Here is a 14,479-nt window from a genome sequence, read left to right as displayed (position 1 = left end):
GGGTTACAAGAAGGGGAAGAAGACAACACTCAAGGGTTGGACAAGCTGTTTGTAGATATAATAGAGGAAAATTTCCCAGGCCTTGCTCAACATCTTGATATACAAGTTCAAGAAGCTCAGAGGACCCCTGGGAGATTCAACGCAAACAGGAAGACGTCACGACATGCAGTCATCAGACTGACCAAAGTATCAACTATAGAGGCCCTTCTAAGAGCTGTAAGACAAAAGAAGCAAGTAACATACAAGGAAAAGCCAATTCGAATAACATCAGACTTCTCTAATGAGAATTTACAAGCAAGGAGAGACTGGGGCCCCATTCTCACTCTTTTGAAACAAAACAATGCCCAGCCTAGAATATTATTCCCTGCAAAACTAAGCTTCGTATATGCAGGAGAAATAAAAACATTCTCAGACAAGCAAAGGCTCAGAGAATTCACCAAGACAAGACCAGCCCTACAAGAAGTACTTAAAACAGCGTTACACACGGAACATCATAATAATAACCCACGAATATAAAAACAACCAAAACCCAAAGATATTAAAGGCCAGATATTACAATGGCTCAAGACAGAACTCATAGCAACAACATCCAACCCAACAGAATGATCAGTAATCTACCTTACCTATCAGTTCTCTCAATAAATGTGAATGGCTTAAACTCTGCACTCAAGAGACACAGGCTGGTTGAATGGATAAGAAAATACAGGCCAAGTATATGCTGTCTACAGGAAACACCTCTAACCTGCAAGGATGCATATACACTAAAAATAAAAGGGGGGAGATCAATATTCCAAGCAAATAGAAGCCAAAAGAAGGCTGGTGTGGCAGTTCTAATTTCAGACGATTTAGTTTTTAAACCAACAAAAGTAGTAAAAGACAAAGAGAGTCATTTATAATGGTGAAGGGCACAGTCCAACAAGAAGAGATAACAATTTTAAATATATATGCACCCAACTTAGGTGCACCCAGATTCATAAAGCAAACCTTACTGGAGCTAAGCAAATGGATTAATAGCAACTCCATAATCGCCGGAGATTTCAACACCCCACTTATGGCATGAGACAGATCCTCCAAATAGAAAATTAATAAAGAAATAATGGACTTAAACAAAACTCTAGAACAATTGGGTCTGACAGACATCTACAGAACATTCTACCAAAAATCCACTGAATATACATTCTTCTCATCAGCTCACGGGACATTCTCTAAGATTGACCATATCCTAGGACACAAAGAAAATCTCAAGAAATTTAAAAAAATAGAAATCATACCATGTACCTTCTCAGATCACAGTGGAATAAAACTAGAAATCAACCCTAACAGAAACTCACATTTCTACACAAAAACGTGGAAATTAAACAACCTTCTACTAAGTGATTACTTCGTAAATGAAGAAATCAAGACGGAAATAAAAAAGTTCTATGAAGAAAACGACAATGGAGAGACAAGTTATCAACTCCTCTGGGACACAGCTAAAGCAGTTCTGAGAAGAAAGTTTATCTCCATAAATGCCTATAACCAAAAGACAAGAAGATCACAAATAGACAATCTAATGAAACGACTCTGGAGAGCTGGAAAAAGAAGAACAGACCAACCCCAAACCCAGCAGAAGAACTGAAATCGATATGATCAAATCAGAACTAAACGAAATTGAAAACAGGGAAGCTATTCAGGAGATTAATAAAACAAAAAGTTGGTTCTTTGAAAAAATAAACAAAATTGACACACCATTGGCTAAGCTACCGAAAAGCAGAAAAGAGAAATGTCTAATAAGCTCCATCAGGAATAAAAAAGGAGATATCACAACTGATCCCAAAGAGATACAAGATACAATTTATGAATACTACAAAAATCTTTATGCACACAAACTAGAAAATGTGGAGGAAATGGACAAATATCTAGAAACACACAGCCTCCCTAGGCTCAACCAGGAAGAAATAGATTCCCTGAACAGACCAATCTCAAGAGCTGAAATAGAAACAGCAATTAAAAATCTCCCTAAAAAGAAAAGTCCTGGTCCAGATGGCTTCACACCTGAATTTTCCCATACTTACAAAGAAGAACTAGTACCTATCTTGCAGAAACTATTCCACAACATCGAGAAGAACGAAAACTTCCCCGACACCTTTTATGAAGCGAATATTACTCTGATACCAAAACCAGGAAAGGATGCAACAAAAAAAGAAAACTACAGACCAATATCCCTAATGAATATAGATGCAAAAATTTTCAACAAAATCTTAGCTAACCGAATCCAGATACTTATCAAAAATATAATCCACCACGACCAAGTGGGCTTCATCCCAGGGATGCAGGGATGGTTCAACATACGTAAATCTATCAATGCAATTCACCACATCAACAGAAGCAAAAACAAAGACCACATGATTCTTTCAATAGATGCAGAAAAAGCTTTTGACAAAATTCAACACCCTTTCATGATACAAACAGTTCAGAAAATAGGCATAGAAGGGGCATACCTAAAAATGAAACAAGCCATATATGACAGACCCATAGCCAACATCATACTGAATGGGGAAATATTGAAATCATTCCCACTTAGAACTGGAACCAGACAAGGCTGCCCACTATCTCCACTTTTGTTCAACATAGTACTGGAAGTCTTGGCTACAGCAATCAGACAGGAAAATGGAATCAAAGGTATCCAAATAGGGGCAGAAGAGATCCAACTTTCACCGTTTGCTGATGATATGATATTATATCTAGAAAACCCCAAAGATTCAACCAAGAAACTCCTGGAACTGATCAATGAATTTAGTAAAGTCTCAGGATACAAAATCAATACATAGAAGTCAGAGGCATTCATATATGCCAACAACAATCTAATTGAGAACCAAATCAAAGACTCAATTCCCTTCACAATAGCAACAAAAAAATTAAAGTACCTAGGAATATACTTAACCAAGGATGTAAAAGTCCTCTACAGGGAGAACTATGAAACACTGAGGAAGGAAATAGCAGAGGATGTAAACAGATGGACATCCATACCATCCTCGTGGATTGGCAGACTCAATATCATCAAAATGTCTATACTACAGATACTGTAGTACATATACTACAAATGTCTATACTACAGAACTGTCTGATCTACAGATTCAATGCAATACCTAATAAAATCCCATCAGCATTCTTCACAGATATAGAAAAAATAATTTTACGCTTCGTATGGAACCAAAGAAGACCCCGAATATCAAGAGCAATTCTAGGCAACAAAAACAAAATGGGAGGCATTAATATGCCAGATATCAAACTATACTACAAAGCTGTAGTAATTAAAACAATATGGAATTGGCAAAAAAAATAGGAATATTGACCAGTGGAACAGATGTGAGAATCCTGATATAAAACCATCCTCATATAGCCATCTAATCTTTGACAAAGCAGACAAAAACATACGCTGGGGAAAAGAATCCCTCTTCAATAAATGGTGCTGGGAAAACTGGATAGCCACCTGTAGAAGGCTAAAACAGGACACACACCTTTCACCTCTCACAAAAACCAACTCTTGCTGGATAACAGACTTAAACCTAAGATATGAAACTATTAGAACTCTAGAGGAAAAAGTTGGAAACACTCTCCTAGACATCGGCCTAGGCAAAGAGTTTATGAAGAAGTCCCCAAAGGCAATCACAGCAGCAACAAAAATAAATAAATGGGACATGATCAAACTACAAAGCTTCTGCACAGCCAAAGAAATAGTCATGAAAGTAAACAGACAACCTACAGAATGGGAGAAAATTTTGTATCCTATGCATCCGATACGGGACTGATAACTAGAATATACTTAGAACTCACGAAAATTAGGAAGAAAAAATCAAATAACCCCATTAAAAAGTGGGCAAAGGACTTGAACAGAAATTTTTCTAAAGAAGACAGAAGAATGGCCAACAAACATATGAAGAAATGCTCAACATCTCTAATCATCAGGGAAATGCAAATCAAAACCACAATGAGATATCACTTAACCCCAGTGAGAATGGCCTTTATCAAACAATCTCCAAACAATAAATGCTGGCGTGGTTGCGGAGAGAGAGGAACACTCCTACACTGCTGGTGGGACTGCAAAGTAGTTCAACCTCTGTGGAAAGCAATATGGAGATACCTTAAAGCGATACAAGTGAATCTACCATTTGATCCAGCAATCCCATTGCTGGGCATCTACCCAAATGATCCAGTGACACTCTACAAAAAAGACACCTGCACTCGAATGTTTATAGCAGCACAATTCATAATTGCAAGGCTGTGGAAACAGCCCAAGTGCCCATCAATCCAAGAATGGATTATTAAAATGTGGTATATGTATACCATGGAGTACTATTCAGCTCTAAGAAACAATGGTGATATAGCACATCTTATATTTTCCTGGTTAGAGCTGGAACCCATACTACTAAGTGAAGTATCCCAAGAATGGAAAAACAAGCACCAGATATATTCTCCAGCAAACTGGTATTAACTGAGTAGCACCTAAGTGGACACATAGGTACTACAGTAATAGGGTATTGGGCAGGTGGGAGGGGGGAGGGGGGTGGGTATATACATACATAATGAGTGAGATGTGCACCATCTAGGGGATGGTCATGATGGAGACTCATACTTTTGGGGGGAGGGGGGAAATGGGCATTTATTGAAACCTTAAAATCTGTACCCCCATAATATGCCGAAATAAAAAAAAAAAAGTGGAAAAAAAAAAAGTGGAATGTGAAGGAACTAGCTGCTCCAATAAAGACCAGACAAAAGAAATTCTCCCTAGAGAGAAGAAAAGCACAGAAGATAATAGAACATTTAGATTACTTGTACTTCACACAATTCTCCTTCCAGCTGAGCAGCTTCTTCTAACACACGCTGTTCTTGTCACCATTCTTGGAATAACTCTTGGGTCTCAGTCTGACGCTCTGTCTGTGACTATAAACAACTCTTCCTCTACAGCACAGCCAGTGAATAATGACACTTCATCAGAGACATGAATCACAGCATAAATACTTTTTTATTATGATAAAATAAATCATTGGTTGTCTATTTCTACCAGGATAGGCAGAATATACATTGGACTTTCTATTTTTCATTACATACTGGAACTGAGAACATTATTTGTTGAATAATATGTGTCTTAAAAATGTCTTAATGCCTACAGTGAAAGAGGTAATATGTGATCTTGTAGATCTTTGGGCCAAGCATGGGTGACTCCTTTCCTGCAGAAGAGAAGAAAGAGTCTTAACAACCCCAGCATGATAGATAAAGAGGCATAGTAGCAAGGTAGAAAAAGAACAATGGAAGGGGAGAAGTAAAATGAAGCTAAAGGCACAATAGTCTTTGTAACTGTAACACCCTATGTTGAAATTACAGAAGTAAAAGGGGATTGCACAACCAGCAGTTCACTTTTTGGTGGCTTTCAGAATCCTATACTCAATAGAAGAATATTGAGGCCTCGTGTCAATCGGGATAAGCTAGGCAGGGTTCCTCAAACTTTTTAAACAGGGGGCCAGTTCACTGTCCCTCAGACCACTGGAGGGCCGAACTATAGTTTAAAAAAAACCATAAACAAATTCCTATGCACACTGCACATCTTATTTTGAAGTTATACGTAACCTTAACATTTGTACCCCCATAATATGCTGAAATAAAAAAAATAAATAAAACGGGCAGAAATACCCGCATGTGGCCCACGGGCCATAGTTTGAGGACACCTGCACTAGGGTATACCACAGTAGCAAACAATCCTCAAGTACTTATAGCTTAAAGGTTGATTTTTGTGACAATTCTAGAAGGTTGGCTCAGGGCTATGCCCTGTATTGCCATCATTCTCACTTTGAGTCTCAGGCTGATGAGGCAACCACTATTGGAGAATGTTGCCAATCACCATGGCAGAAGGAAAAAAGAGCCTCAAATGTTCTCCTAAAGCTTCTGCCAAAGGTAATTGACATCATTTCTGTTAGCAATTCATTGGTCAAGGCAATTCATATATCTAAGCCTGACAACATAATGGGAAGGTATTCAGATTTCATCCTTATTATTATGATGATCATTTACCAGGAGAGCATCTTCCTGTAAGGAGAGGCAAATCGAGGAGCAGTTAAATGATTTGGATGGTAAAAATGCCCCTTCTCATTGGTGGTAAAGAATCATTGAATCATAGAGTCATTATGTTCTGTGACTGGTTCCTGTCCATCCATGTACAGGAACATGGATATTGTCTGAAAAAGCATAACTTTGGAGGAAAATGTCTGAGACTTAAAATTATACCACAAGGCTATAGCAACCAAAACAGCATTGTAATGGGACAAAAATAGAGACATAGACCATTGGAACAGAATGAAATCATTATCTTGGATACTATAGGCTCCAAACCTCCAATTAGGCTTCTCATGCTTCTAAAATGGTCAGTCATTTGACACTGACCACAGTTAACATGTGTAAATGATTCATCATTCTTAAATGAAGATTTTTACCATCCATCACCATGATTTCTTAATATTTTGATCAAACAAAACAAAACAAAAATGCCTATTTGACACTTTTAGAAATATTTATCCACACACTTCACCCCACAAAAAAGTTCAAAATCACAGCAACTCTAAAACATAAGCAAATAACCACCCCCAAAGTAAGAGTGAGGAGAAATATGATCACTCAAGGGTAATGGTTTTTAACTAGAAAAAGAATAAGTCCCAGGGAATAATATAAAATATAATTTTTAAATTATTTAACATTTTTCTTTAAATTAAATTCTGTATAATCTAGTATTTGTTAAAAAATAGCAATGTGCTATCTAAATTAATAAAGTTGAGACTCAGGGAAACCAGGTAAAGTCAATGTTTTGTATTTTATCCATATTATTCTGAGGTAGTCATTAAAATGAAAATTGACCAACATGTTAGCTTCTCAATATTTGTTTTCAAACTTGTTATTCAAATGTTACATTATTTGCACTACTGAGTTTTTGGATTCCCATGGGATCATACAACTCCCTTGCTATCTAGTCTACCCCTTGCTCCAAACTGAGGCCCAACTAGGGAAAATGGCATGGTTACTTAGTTAGCAGATACTAAAAACACAAAATTTATGTACCATCCTGATCCTGTTCACTGAGTGCTCCAGGAACTCAAAGGACCTGAAGCAGTCTGATTTGTATGCAGGAGATGAGAGAATGGTGTGCCAGATGGCCTGATTGCCCACCCATGGGAATGTTGTGGTGAAAGGAAAGCTGGAGGTTGGATGGTGACTGGTATATGAGCATCTTTTTGTCAGCTTCAGCCAGCATGGTTGCTACCAAATTTCTGTTGTCTTCCTCCTCCTCTCCACTACAGAAAGGAAACTCCGGGAAAGGAAACTACTGAAGCCATCACCCTGGGACAACCCTATCCCATGACCCTTTTTCAAGGGTAACTGAGTTGAGACCAGTTTGTCTCCACATCTCTCAGCCACTCAACCCTTGGCATTAGTAGCTTTTAGGGTAAGTGTAAGATAATTAGTAAGGAATATATCAAACTACCTCAGATGGGGGTCTTGGCCAAGACTGGGTTTTAGATTTGTCACAATGTCAACAATTTATATTTGAACTTTCTCAAGAGATCAGTTCTTGTAAAACACAGTGTTGGTGCATTTTCTGACTTCTCACCATGTCAGTTTAATGTCACATAGGATGAGCTAAAGAGAAGAACAAAGGCTGGGAAAATAAATTTTCATTTCTTCTAATCACTTCACAGACTTTTCTGATTCTCAGTAAGTCTTATCTCTCCCCTCACTCCAAAACTCTTGAAAGCAAGCTCCAAGTAAGAACCACCAAGATCCGGTTCTGTTTGAGATAAGGATAATAATAATAACAATAATAATAGGTACCCAGAAATGGTATGTGTCAGACATTTTACATATATTATTTCTAATCCTTGCATTAATTCAATGAAGAGGTAATATTATTGATCTCATTTAGAGATGTGAGAAATAAAGATCCAGATAATTTAAGGTCACCCATGATTCCCATGGGAATCATTAGTTCCTGATGCTATATAGGTATATTTCTTCTTGGCTAGAGGAAAAGACAGTGCCTTTTCTGGCAAAAGAGAGACAAAGATGATGATACATAGATCTTGTCATTACATATAACTACTACCCTTTCATAACTTGAACTTCATGTATCCCAGTCTCCAACCATTGCCTCTGTCTTTCCAGTTCACTTCCTTGAGTAACTTGAGTCCCATAATTCTTCAATCTCACTGAGATTTACAATTCATTGAACCTACCATTTTTTCACGATCTCTGACCACCTAAGGGCCACTAATTCCTCTATCCAGTTTAAAAACCCATGGGCAATCATAATCACCACCATGCCTGCAACACAACCCCTCTTTCTCCTTTCTAAAATCATCATTCTCAAATGGCTATACCCCATCGATGGCTAACACAGTTTTCAACCTATTCCATTGCTCTACTTCTATCTATGAATGTGACTAGAGAAAAAAAATGCATGTTCCATGCTGATTGATCTTTAAATTTATAATTAATAACCTCAGAATGGTCCTTAATGCTACCTGATTAACACGTTATATTTCCTTAATCTCTCTACTGTTTCCTCACAGGACTATTTCACACATTATCTACCATTTTAGACATCCCCAACACTTTCTTCCTCTTGGTTTCAGCTGACTTTGATGCTTGTTTCATCAATTAAATAAAAGAAAAAATACAGAACTTCAATAAGCTGCCACCAACCAATACATTTATCTGCCTAGTAGTATTTATACCCCACATGCTCACTATTCTCTACTGCGTAGATGGACTATCCATGATTCCAGCTAAGACAAAAGCTTCAACTTGTGAGCTGGGTCCTCTTACCTACTCAAAGAACTTGTTCCAGGGGTTTTCCTCTTTCTGTTCTGTGTCATCACTTAATCCAACTCTATAGATCTTTCCAATTAACATATAAACATGCTGATATCACTCACATATTCAATTTTTTAAACACCCTCCTTACCCCTGCATATATTATCCCATTTTAAAAATTTAATTATTTATTTATTTTAATTTCAGAATATTACAGGGGTACAAATGCTTAGGTTACATGTATTCCCTTTGCCCCACCCGAGTCAGAGCTACAAGCATGCCCATGACCCAGATAGTGTGCACTACACCCATCCGTGTGAATATACCCATCCCTTCTTTCCCCCACCTGTCCAACACCCAATCAATGTTGCTACCAAATGTTGACATATGTGTTAATCAATTAGTACCAATTAGACGGTGAGCACATGTGGTGTTTGTTTTTCCATTCTTGTGATACTTCACTTAGTAGAATGGACTCCAGCTCTATCCAGGATAAAACAAGAGGTACTAGATCACCATTGTTTTTTGTGGCTGAGTAGTACTCATGGTATACATATACCACATTTTATTAATCCACTCATGTATTGATGGGCACTTGGGTTGTTTCCACATCTTTGCAATTCTGAATTGTGCTGCTATAAACATTCAACTGCAGATGTCTTTTTTTATAGAATGTCTTTTTTACTAGATGCCCAGTAATGGGATTGCTGGATCAAATAGTAATTCTACTTGTAGCTCTTTGAGGTATCTCCATATTACTTTCCATAGAGGTTGCACTACTTTGCAGTCCCACCAGCAGTGTATGAGTGTTTCTAGCTTTATGCATCCATGCCAACACTTGTTGTTTAGGGGCTTTTTAAAAATATTTTTTTTATTTCAGCATATTATGGGGGTACAAATGTTTAAGCTATATATATTGCCTTTGCCCCACCCGAGTCAGAGATTCAGGCATGTGGGACTTTTTGATAGAAGCCATTCTCACTGGAGTTAGGTGATATCTCATTGTGGTTTTGATTTGTATTTTTCTGATGATTAGAGATGTTGAGCATTCTTTCATATGTTTCTTGGCCATTAGCCTGTCTTCTTTTGAAAAGTTTCTGTTCATATATTCCCACTTTTTAATAGGGTTGTTTGGTTTTTTTCTTGCTGACTTTTCTACATTCTTTATAGATTCTGGTTATCAGCCCATTATTGGATGTGTAATATGTGGATATTTTCTCCCATTTTGTAGGTTGTCTGTTTGCTCTCATGATAGTTTCCTTGGCTGTGCAGAAGCTTTTTAATTTAATCAGGTCCCATTTATTTATTTTTATTGTCCCTGTGATTGCCTTTGGGGTCATCTTCATAAATTCTTTTCCTAGGCCAATGTCTATAAGAGTTTTCCAACATTTTCTTCTAGAATTCTTACAATTTTATGCCTTAGGTTGAAGTCTGTTATCCATTGTGAGTTGATTTTTGTGAAAGGTGAGAGGTGCGGATCCTGTTTCAGTCTTCTACATGTGGCTATCTAATTTTCCCAGCACCATTTATTGAATAAGGATTCTTTTCCCCAGTGTAGGTTTTTGTTTGCTTTGTCAAAGATCAGATGGCTATATGATTTCTCAGTTCTGTTCCATTGGTCTATATCTCTGTTCTTGTGTCCATACAGTGCTGTTTTAGTTATTATAGCTTTGTAGTATAGCTTGAAGTCTGGTAAATTGATGACTCCCAATTTGTTCTTTTTGCTTAGGTTTATTTTGCTATACAGGGTCTTTTCTGTGTTTTATTCCTTTCCTCTCACTCTTTCTTAAGTACATTCCAATCAAACTTTCATGCACACTGTCCCACAGAAACTGTTCTCAAGATTACCAATTATTTACACACCGATGAAGCCAATGATCAATTCTCACTCTTTATCTTACTTGACCTAGCTGTAGCATGACAAAGATATTCACTGCCTCATCACGGAGACAATTTGTTTGCTTGGCTTTCAGGGCATCATATATCCTACATTTTTCTTCTAGTTCAATGACAACTTTCGCTCTGTTTTTTTTAAGATTTCCTTTTTTTCTGCTCCACTTCTAAATGATGGCAGATCTCTTCTCTAAATGTACTCATGTACTCACTTCTTTGGTGACTTTAGCCACTCTACTCTCTTGGCTTTCCTTACCTTACATACGATCTAGATTCCTAAAATTTCTCTCTTTCCTGAACTCCAGACTCTCAAATACAAATGTTTGCTTTATACCTCCACTTGGAAATCTAAAGAATATTTCAAACTTAATATATCCAAAACCAAACTCTTGATATAGTATCCTGTATTAGACTATTTTATTGTTTACAAATATTGACTATCTCAGTTTAGGAAAGGACTGTACTTCCTCATCATGAGAAATATGAACAGAAGTGATATGTGTCTAGGCAGAGTTTTAAGAGTCAGCACATGATTTGCCATGCTCTCTTCCCACATCTCTCACAAGATTGATATTAATCCAGATAGTAGGTGCTTTATCAATGTGGGTTCCAGAATGAAGAAGACATGAATAGGTATTGTAAGCAAGAAATAAACTTTTGTCCTTATAAGCCGCTGAAATTTTGTGGTTGTTTGATGCTACCACATGACCTAGTCTGTCCTAACCGATAGAGAAATTGGTGACAGAACTGTGTGCTGTTACACCATAAAAAATATGGAATTGATTTAGGAGCCAGGTAGCGAGAAAAAAAAATGTTATCAGAGTATAGAAGGGATGGTGATCCACAGTATGCAGTACTAAAAAGTTTGCTGAAACTATTGCCTGCAATAACTTGAAATATAAATGATGTTCTTAATGAATTTGTTGCTTTATGGTTGAAAATGTTGGAAAACAGAACGTTAATAGCATGTCTCATTTACTAATGCCCATATTTGACAATGTACCTCAATGAAGACATGAACTCTGGAAAGAGTTGTCCACTTTGAAGCAGGAGTAAGAAAAAATAGGGTTCAAAAATTCAGGGGCTTGCAGGATTGGAAGACACAAGTGGTTTTAAACACCAATTATCAAACATAAAACTGAGAAAACCTTTGAACCACAAGGCCTTTAACACTGAACCTCAAGGCAAGGACGAAATAAAAAACGTGGCTGTCATGTTCTTTGTGAAAACCACTGAGATTTTATCATTAGCTACTTACAATATAACCTAACCTATCCTCACAGATAGACCCTCCATACCTGCTCATGTAGTCTTCCTTTAGAAGCTGGGAAGAGCCCTCAGCTTACAGTCAGCCAAAAAAGAAGACCTCAGTCTTACAACCACAAGGAACTGAATTCTACCAAAAACTTACATGAGCAGGAAATAAATTTATCCTTAGGGCTTCTAGAAAGGAACACAGCCTCCCACAACCCTGATTTGTGTCTAGTAGTATCTGTACCTGACTAGTGGCTTACAAACCTGTACAACAATGAATTTGTTTTGTTTTAAGCCACCAAGTTTGTGGTAATTTGTTACAGCAGCAATAAGAAACTAATGCAGGCATCATCCCTTGTTGAATTATTGCGAAAGCCTTTTAAGTTAACTTATCAACCTGCTTCTATCCCTATCCCTTATAATATGTTTATTCTCAACACAAAAGTCAGAGTGGTCTTTTTACAACAGGTCAGATCATGTTATTTCTCTGCTCAATATGTCCAATGGCTTCTCAGGTCACTCAGAATAAAATCCGAAGTCATCACAATGGCCTCTAAGATCACAATATAGTCCTTCATTACCACTATGATCCCCTTCTCCTACTACTCTCAACCTTGCTTATTCCACTCCAATCACACTGTCTCCCTTGATGTTCCCTAAACATACAGACATGTGTCACCACCTAAGCGCATTTACACTATTTATTCTCTGTGCCTGAAATAGTGTTCCCCAGTACATACACATGCTCTTGCCTCCTCTAGGTTTTGTTCAGCTGATACTGTCTCACTTAGGCCTTGCCTGACTACCCTAATTAAAATTTCAACACCTTTTCAGTACTTTCCTGCTTTATTTTTTCAATAGCACTTGTTTTTTTAAAAAATATATTCTTTATTTTATTTATTTATTTCTGCCTCCCTTACTATAATTTGAGCCCTGTGGATGAAGGGATATTTGACTGTTTTGTTTACTGATGTATCCTCAATATCTGGAATAGAGTCTGGTGCCTCGTAACTCAGTAAATAATTTCTTAATAAATGAATGTATAAGTAAGCAAATAAACAAATAGGTGAATAAATGAGTGGATGGAAAGAACTGAGAACCTCTGAATCAGGATAATCAGAGTTTAGTGGCATAAGGCTGGTGGACTCTTACAACTCACTCCTGGGAGCTTCCACTGCCTTTGCTCGTAACCATGTTTACATAATACTTTGTAGATTATGTCTTAGTTATAGACAATATTTGCATGTCTACAGATCTAGTAGCAAAAAAAAAAAAGGTCCTGATGAATTATTTTCAGACCTCATTTGTTTTAAGCAACATCTGTTACCATCATGATTTTGAATAAAGAGAAAAATCAGATCATGGAATCATCAGAATCATAAGATCATAAGATCACTGAGGTAGAATGGTTAAGAATATAGTCAAACCAGAGTTTGAGTCGTGTTTCTACCACTTACTAGTTATGAGACCTTAGGCAAAATATTTAGTCTCCATTAGCCTCAGTCTCATCATATGTACTATGTGATTAATAATACTTAACTCACAGGGTTATCAAGCGATTCAATCATTTAACACATGTAAAACATCTAGAGTAGTTCCCAGCACATAGTAAGTATTCAGTAGGTGGTAATTATTATGGTCAGCACAAGCGTGTTTTCCATCCTTTACCACCTCAAGCTCTGCTTTACCTTGTGTGCCAATCATGTGTTCCACCTTTGAGCAGACCTACCATCCAAAACAAACACATGACTGTTCTTACCACCATTGTGCTCACTCTTCTCCTGCCCCTAAAGTAAAGCTGCATGTTGTTTTCCTTAGAAATACAGGGTCAGACCTAGGCCTGAAACTCTACTAAGTCATGGAGGAACCATGATTGGAGCTGCCCATCCAGAAAGACAGATGAGGGGATCAGGGGTTAGTATTTCTTGGTCCAGGTTGAATTTAATTCTCCTTCTTTTCTCTCCCTGTTCTACATGCCTATGCAACAGGCCATTACACACAGAGATATCTTTACTATGATTATAGATATAGATCACAGAGTCAGAGAATTTTAGAGAACAAGACATCTCCACCCACACATAAATCAACCAGGAAATAATCAATTCCATGGGTGAATCAATTTTACAGCCTGTCATAGAAGAATCAGGATTTGAATACACATCTCAGTCAACCAGCCAGGGTTGCTTCTCAGACAATCTCAGCATAGCAGATGGGAGGAGACTTCATTCATTTGTACACTTCCCAGAGCTATATTAACTTATCTTACCCTCCACTCATTTTTTTCTATTATCTTAGTACAGTAAAGAAACAGGAGTCAAGGCTTAGAAATGAAAGGAAGTGGCAGATATTTTTCAGAAAAGAACTTTAATAACTCACTTTTTAAGACCCAGGCCACTGTGGTATCCCCTCTGAATTAAGCTCCAGCTGTTGTGCCAGACAGACTACAACTTCAAAAGTGAGAGGCTTGAATTTAATCAATTTATTTTTTCTGACT

This window comes from Microcebus murinus, chromosome X (assembly GCF_040939455.1).
Source record: "Microcebus murinus isolate Inina chromosome X, M.murinus_Inina_mat1.0, whole genome shotgun sequence".
Lineage (NCBI taxonomy): Eukaryota > Metazoa > Chordata > Mammalia > Primates > Cheirogaleidae > Microcebus > Microcebus murinus.
The sequence above is the reverse complement of the archived record's forward strand: the minus strand, read 5'-3'. Positions refer to the sequence as shown.